Source organism: Cibotium barometz, chromosome 26 (genome assembly GCF_041138505.1).
Source record: "Cibotium barometz isolate CiBa-2024 chromosome 26, ASM4113850v1, whole genome shotgun sequence".
NCBI classification, from domain to species: Eukaryota; Viridiplantae; Streptophyta; class Polypodiopsida; order Cyatheales; family Cibotiaceae; genus Cibotium; species Cibotium barometz.
In genome coordinates, this window is record NC_141071.1 from 7,930,267 (window position 1) to 7,938,196 (window position 7,930).

Below are 7,930 nucleotides of genomic sequence, written 5' to 3' on the forward strand. Positions count from 1 at the left end.
TTCTTAACATAAACCAAAAAACTTACCCTTGCTAAAAGAGTTTTAACTATTGCACATATTTTAGCTTCAACATCTAAGAGCACACATACTTCACATACATGGATTAAGAATCAATTAAAAGTGTGATGTTAGTAATCGCATAACATTGTCTTTGTTGTCTCTTTATGACATATTCGTATTCATTTAATCAATTTCTCATCACACTCACTATTGCATAGAACAAACATGTACAAGACACTTATGTTGAAAGCGTACAATATGTTTTTTTAAATATATCTATGTAGTGGTGTAAGATTCCTCCCTCCGACTTTTGAGGTGTGCAGGTGTAAAAACCTCCCCTTCTGATCTTATAATTATTTCCCTCTCTGAAATAAAAGAAAGATCCAATTTTACCCTGTTTTGGCCTAGAGAGAGAAAATGTCTAGAGGGAGATAATTCAAAATTGAGATATTTTTGGATATAAAAATCCTCCTAATGTCTAAAATGGTTTTCCTTGAAACAGATATACAAAAAGAAATTTTTAATGTGCAATTGGAATAAATTGAAATCAGGTAAAAAGGACCTTAGCCTAAGGGTCCAGATTTTCTGAAATTTTTGAATTAAGGTTCCTATGGACCAATTAGATCAATTTAAATGTAGGGAGGAGATAAATGGAAGAATAAAAGAAAATCCCCCAAAAATGAGTAAATGCTCACACAAGATGAAGAGTTGACTAAGGACAAGGTTATTAGTTAAAAAAGAAGAGATATTTAGAAGAAATGATGAATTTTTGACACCTTAGTGTAGGGAAATTCCCCTCATGAATGAGGCGCCTATTTCACATGTGTGGTTGAGTTTTAAACTCACAAATAATGAGATATTTTCATCTCTCCTCTCCTGCTTCAACTAGATCCAAAAAGTAAGCTAAACTGACCTAAAAATGGTCAAAATTTGACCAAACTGATGTGAAAAATTCTAGAATCATTTTTCTTGGTTAGAGGCTCACTTTTTCCTATAAATGAATCCTCTCCCTTTGTAAATGGTTAATAGTGTTTTATGCACTGTTACTCTACTCTTTCCTAGAGCCAAAAACAGTGAATTTATTGATAATTCATTAGTTTTTGACCATTTCCTCTTCAAAAGAATTGATGGCCACTCTTGTTACAAATAAGAGTAGATCCCTCAAACCATCAAGCCAAAGGAAAGCTCACAAAAATTCATGTAAGCTAGAAATCCTACTTTTTCTTTATTCCATTTAATGGTTTTCTAAATTTTGTTTTCTTTAAAATGAAAAATGATGCTATGCCTTGTTGGAAAGGCTTTCCCCCTCTCTTCATTCTTGAATTCAGTCTTTCTTTATCCTAGATGTGTAATCAAATTGATGGAATTAAACTTTTCATATTGTTTACTCTTAATAAAGTGGAAATTGATTAGATTAGAATGATTTAAATCATCTTGGATAATTTCTAGTAAATCTTAGAGTGAAAAATTTGAAAAATGGTCAACCATACAAAGGAGGTTATGGCAAATTTTCTTAAATTTTGTGAAATAAGTTTTATCTTTTATTATTCAAAAAGAGTAATCCCCACCGCTTGTGTATTCTAAAAGTGTTATTTTTATTCTATGCATAGAAAAATGCATATTATAAATATTTTTATTATAAAAGTGTTATTTTCATTAGAATCAATTTCTATGCATAGAAAGATGCATATTGGGAATATTTTGATTATAAAAGTGTTACTTTCATCAAAATTGATTTTTATGCATAAATAGATGCATAAAATAAATTTTTATTATAAAAGTGTTACTTTCATTAAAATTGAATTTATGCATAAATAGATGCATAAAGGAATTTTTCTTATTATAAAAGCATTAATTTCATCAAATTTTGATTTTATGCAAGAAGAGGGAGAATAGAAAATACATGAGGCACATAAAATATCCCAAAAGTTTTCCTAATTTTGGCCCTGGTACGCCCAACTTGCTTAATTTTGGTCCAAATTTGATGTAGAACCTAAATTTTGGCCAAGATCTACCAAAAATGGATCAAAATATACCAAGATGGACTCAATCCAAGTTCTTCATCACTCTCTCATGCTAAGAAAATATTTCCAACCATGAAATAATGAGAATTTACAAAATATACCAAGATGGACTCAATCCAAGTTCTTCACCACTCTCTCATGCTAAGAAAATATTTCCAACCATGAAATAATGAGAATTTACAAAACGAATCAAAAAAATGCTAGAAATGGATCAAAGGCATGATCTTTGATATACCAATGCAAGAAAGAAGATGAGGATATAGAAAACAAAGATGCACTCATCACAGGGAGTACCACATGTGCACTCTAGTAGGGGGGGTACCACCGTGGAAGCTTGGGCATGAGAGCTCCAAGAACACGTAAAAGTCATATGTCAAAAAGATACAATATCCATTTTTCCTCTAATTTTTATCCGCCTAAACCCTATTAACCCATATATGTAAATGACCCTAAGCCCAAGTGCCTAGGCCCATTCCCCATGTGAATGTGCACCTAAATCTCTTCATTACAATTACCACATCATTTCGTTGTAAAATCTTTTGATTTTCTTTCTTTAGACGACCAAAAGACTTGCCCTTGCTAAAGGATTTGAATTCTTGCACCTGTTTTAGCTTCAACAACATTCAAGAGCACACGTAATTCCCATACATGGACCAAGAATCAATTAAAAGTGTGATGTTAGTAATCATATAACATGGGTTTTCTTGTTTCTTCATGATATATTAGTATTTAGTTAATCATCACACTTACTACTACAAGAAATATTTCTATGCCTTCTTCTGAGATAACATGTCCCAAGAGAACCACCTTCCTTCGTGCCAAGCGGCATTTTCCAGGATTAAGACACCCTTTTGTATCATCAATACTTTGCAAGGCCAACCTCAACTTTTCCAAGTGATCCATGCGGCTTGAATAAATGCAAAAATCATCCAAAAAGACCCTTATAAACTTTCCCAAGTAAGGTACAAATACCTGACTCATGAAGCGTTGAAAAGTTGCTGGTGCATTGGTCAAGCCAAATGGCATCACCCTATAGGCATACACTCCCCAAGGGGTGATAAATGAGGTTTTCCTTTGATCTTCTTCACAAATCCGGATTTGAAAGTATCCAGAGTATCCATCACAATACAACTCATGACCTACAACGTGATCCAAAATCTCATCCTGAAAGGGTAGAGGATAATAATCCCTCTTTGTGCATGCATTCAAAGGGCGAAAGTCCACACACACATGCCATTTTCCACCCTTTTTGGGAGTGACTACAACTGGGGAAATCCACTCTGAATTCTCTACTGTAAAAATAAATCCAGCTTCAAGCAAATTAGTTACCTCATTCTCAAGCACCTCCGCTTGCACTACTCCCAAACGCCTTAGCCGCTGTACCACTGGCTTACTTTGGGGCTTGAGATCAATCTTGTGCTCTCCTAGGTTCCGTGAAGACTAGTGAGGTCCACATCTCCTTTCTTGAACATGGTTGAAGAAGCTTCCCCTTCCAAGGCTCCATTGTCTTCAGCATCCCCTCGATCCCTTCCTAGGGAAAGACCAAATGCAACTCCCTCCACCTCCCCTTCTGAGATGGAATCCTCGGAGCTACCACTTGTCTCCTCTTCATCGGATGACTCTAACTCTGAACTTTTAGAAGTTGAAGGTTCACCTCTTACCACTTTCTTGCGATGACTCTTGATGTTGTAATGGACCTTCTTATTCTCACCTTGTAGAATAAGATCACCTGTCTCCCACTTTTGAATTGCCTTCACTTGGCGAAGCCATGGCCTACCCAATATCAATGGGTAAGCCCTAGCATCAAGCTTTGTAGTAGGAATGACCTGGAAAGTTGTAGGCACAGAAATACCACATACATCCACTCCCAAATTCCTAACAATTCCTAAGGTTTTCACCCGAGTATTATCAACAAGTTTGATGCGATAGGGAGAGTTAGTAGAAGACAACTTTAAATCGGCATCTTTCATTGTTTTTTCACTCATGACATTGATTGACACACCTCCATCAATGGATGCATTAGAAATTGTTTGCTCCTCAATGATGACATCAATCACGGGCACATCATCTCCTACATCAATATCCACCTTTTGAGCCATAGGAGTCCCATTATCCCTCTTCTTCTTTTTCTTAGATTTCCTTGGACTAGCCAGCTTACCTCATTCCTTTCTAAGCTTTGGAGAGAGTGCCAAAAGCTGCCCAAATGTGATTAATACCATTTTCTCCCTAAGATCTATTAAGAGGTCATAACTAAGAGATCCTTGTCTAAGAGGAAAGTCAGATTGCCCAATTTTTCTCCTAGATGACTTCTTCTTCTTTTTATTTTTCTCCTCTTCTTCAGATTTATCTTCTTGTTCTTCTTCTTCTTGACTCCTACTTTTACGACCCCTTTTTGTTAATAATGGCATCAATGTTTCCTCTTCTTCTTTTGAGCATGTTTCCTCTAAAAGTACTAAACTTTTATCCTCTCTTTTCCTCAATTTTGGACACTTAGTGCAATAGTGCCCCTTCTCTTGAGATTCATATCATGTGACACTACTTCTATCCCTAGGTTTATCCTCAACTCGTGGAACCCTAGGTGACTTTGCGTTGACTAAGTATAACTTCAAATCAACAAATTCTGCTATAAGTTGTGCAATGTTATGATCTAAGGATGGAGCTTGTACCTGAGATATTGAGGCTATCTCTACTCGTGGTGGGGTCAGCACACTCGGAGAAGATTGGAATGTGGACTCAATATGAAGAGTGGCCTCCTTCTTCAAAGTAATACGAAGAGCCTCTTTAAAATTAGTGGGATCTTTGCTAAGAACTTTTCCATGCAAGCGGAGATCCAAAGCTCTGATAAACTTGCTCATCTTAAGGTGCTCTATTGCTAAAGAACTCTTTGAATCTCCCATAGAAGGTGAAGAAGAAGAAGCAACAACATGTAAAGCAGCTTGTTGATATTTGATGAACAAGGCTTCATACCTCACTGAAAAGGTAGAAATTGACTCTCCTTCCTTTTGGTGGAAAATTTGATCCAATTGCAATAGTAAAGCATTTGGTGACTCCACTATCCCAAATCTCTCCTTCATTGCTTTGGTCAACCTTTCCCAATCATTCTTGGACTCCTCTGGCAAAGCCTCGTGCCAAGTTAAGGCCACACCCTCCAAGAAATCTGGAAGTATTTCTACCCTCTCCTTTATAGACCAACCCGTCAAGCGGCATGCTCGGTTAAACTCTCGGAGATAACTCCCCAGGTCTTCTCCTTCCAATCCTTGGAACACCGGAATGTTAAACATCGTGCACCAAAAGATGAGTAGCAACAAAGGAAATTTACTTATTTCAAAATAACTTTCCTTTAATAATGCAAGACCTTGAGGTTAAAATAGAATAATTCTAAGTAAAGCCTGCCCGCCGTCTCCACCGAAAGATGACACAAAGTTGGGGTTTTGACTTCGGTCACTTCTTAGAATCAAAACACACTTGTAGGAAACCTCATAGCCTCCTCACCTCCCTTTCTCTCCCTAGGTTAAGATAAAGATAAACACATCAAAGGTGAGATCATAATTCATGGAAGAAAAGATGAAAGGCTCAGGAGAAGCAAGAATTTCTGCCAGTCTGGCAGCTCCAAACAAGAGAGCAATTCTTTGTTGGAAGAAAATCTTCCGACTCAGGATTATGTGAACGGAAACATACGGGGAATGTTGGTAAGGTTCATCCGTTCGAATTGGGCGATTTGGACGGAACATATTAAAATAGCAATCACTTACAAGAGGATAAGACACATGGGATTTGCCTTTTGATAAGAGATTAGGAGGAATTAATCATTATTAAGAAGAAAGAATGGCCAAAAGTCTATAAAAACAGAGATACACAGAGAATTTCAATTTTAAATCCATATAGACTATGCAAAATAGGATTATATAGGTACGTAGAGCTTGAAGAGAGCTTCGCACCTACCTAAAAACTTTCAAAAATGGGCAACCGAGCAACCGAGCAAAAAGTTACGAGCATTTTACTACAAGACTATAAAACTGCCAAAATTCACCTAAAAGTTAGCAACTTTGGGAGAAATTCTGATCATCAATGAAGTAAAGGATTAAGAAATTAGTTACATGAGTGAAAAGAGCATATAAAGATCTTCCTAGATATATGATCAATTTTAGAAACCAATACCCGAGTGATGATTACCGGTTGAAATTGGACCACAAAAACTGCACTTCTCTCTCTTTGCATGAAACCTCAATTTTCACATAGCCTCTGTCCTTTCATCTCCTTCATGATTCAAGCTAGAGAGTAAGGGTTAACATTGCTCAACAGACAATCATAAAGATTTACCTATAGTCCCCAAAGTCTTTCCGCATGCTCATTACCACCCAAAACATTGGTACTTCCAAAGGAGGGCGGCCATAAAGAAAGAGCATATAAAGAGCTTCCTAGACATATGATCAATTTTAGAAACCAATACCCGAGTGATGAGTAATTATCGGTTGAAATTTGGGTATTGGACCACAAAAACTGCACTTCCCTCTCTTTGCATAAAACCTCAATTTTCACATACCCTCTGTCCTTTCATCTCCTTCATGATTCAAGCTAGAGAGTAAGGGTTAACATTGCTCAGCAGACAATCATAAAGATTTACCTATAGTCCCCAAAGTCTTTTCGCATGCTCATTACCGCTAAAACCATTGGTACTTCCAAAGGAGGGCGGCAATAAGGCAAGGGCTACCTTGAGAAGTCACAAGCCCACCAAAATAATAACTCCTTATCCCACTTATCATGAATCATCAAAGAGGTCCATAATTGGAATAAGCATGAGGAGCTAATGCTAAATGAGATATTCACATGTAAAGAGAGTGTTTGAATAAGAGTTTGAAAGATAAGAGAATGGCAATGACACAAAATGCTCAATTGACGAGGCTTCATTCATTGATTTGAAAGGGAGAGGAGGGCTCCTTTTATAGGTGGAGAATCACCCTCTCTTCCATTGTTACAAATTACAACATAAAAATCTTCAACCCTTCAGTGACATAAGGGTAGATGCCACCATCAATTGTCCTCTTAGGCTAAGTCTTCTATTGATTATTAAATTGAAGACTTTTTGACTTTGAAAGTATGATGAGATAATAGCCAAGTCTAAGTGGCATGTAGGTGGAGATCCCACTTACACATGGCAGAATTCTCCTCTCTTCCATGTAGGCATTCTAGAAGAATCTTTTCCAATTATGCACCTACACACACTCCTCCACATGCCTTCCACACTCCCCAACTTGTAGCCTTATGTTGAATACTATATTAATAATACAATTAAAATCCATGTGAGCATGAAGGCCCACTTTTTTTTCCACATCACTAGCCTATCTACCATACTTAAGTATTTATCAAGCATACTTGTGGCATTTATAATGTGTGCATCTAAATCAAGTAAAACCATTATATTTGAAGATAGAATGCTGTTATCAGGGTAGCCGCCAAGCCGCCGCATCACCACGCTGTTATTCCATTGTGGGCGCCGCAATCTTCTTGGACAAGCTTCCACCTTATTACCATTGAGAAACCGTCAAAAAATGCACAAAATTGAAAATGAAAGACATCAAATTTTTATATCACAATACTTTCTGTTGTGATACCTATTATTAGCGTTGCATAACACAACTAGTAAGATCCGTGCTAAAATTTTTAGTTGGTGTTTTGAAAACTATCTGTATAAATGCTCACGTCAATCCTTTTCAAAAAGGGAAACTACTAGGTCGTAGGAGGCCAGAGTCTAAAAGTTGGTCTATTTGTTGTGATTCTAGAAGGATTTTATCTTAAAAATGGAATATCTTGATTTGTACTTTGTATTTCATAATTTCATTTTACAAGTACGTAGATCCGAGCTTTATCTACATTTTGGTGCGTTTTTATGTTTTTGTCTAGAGATT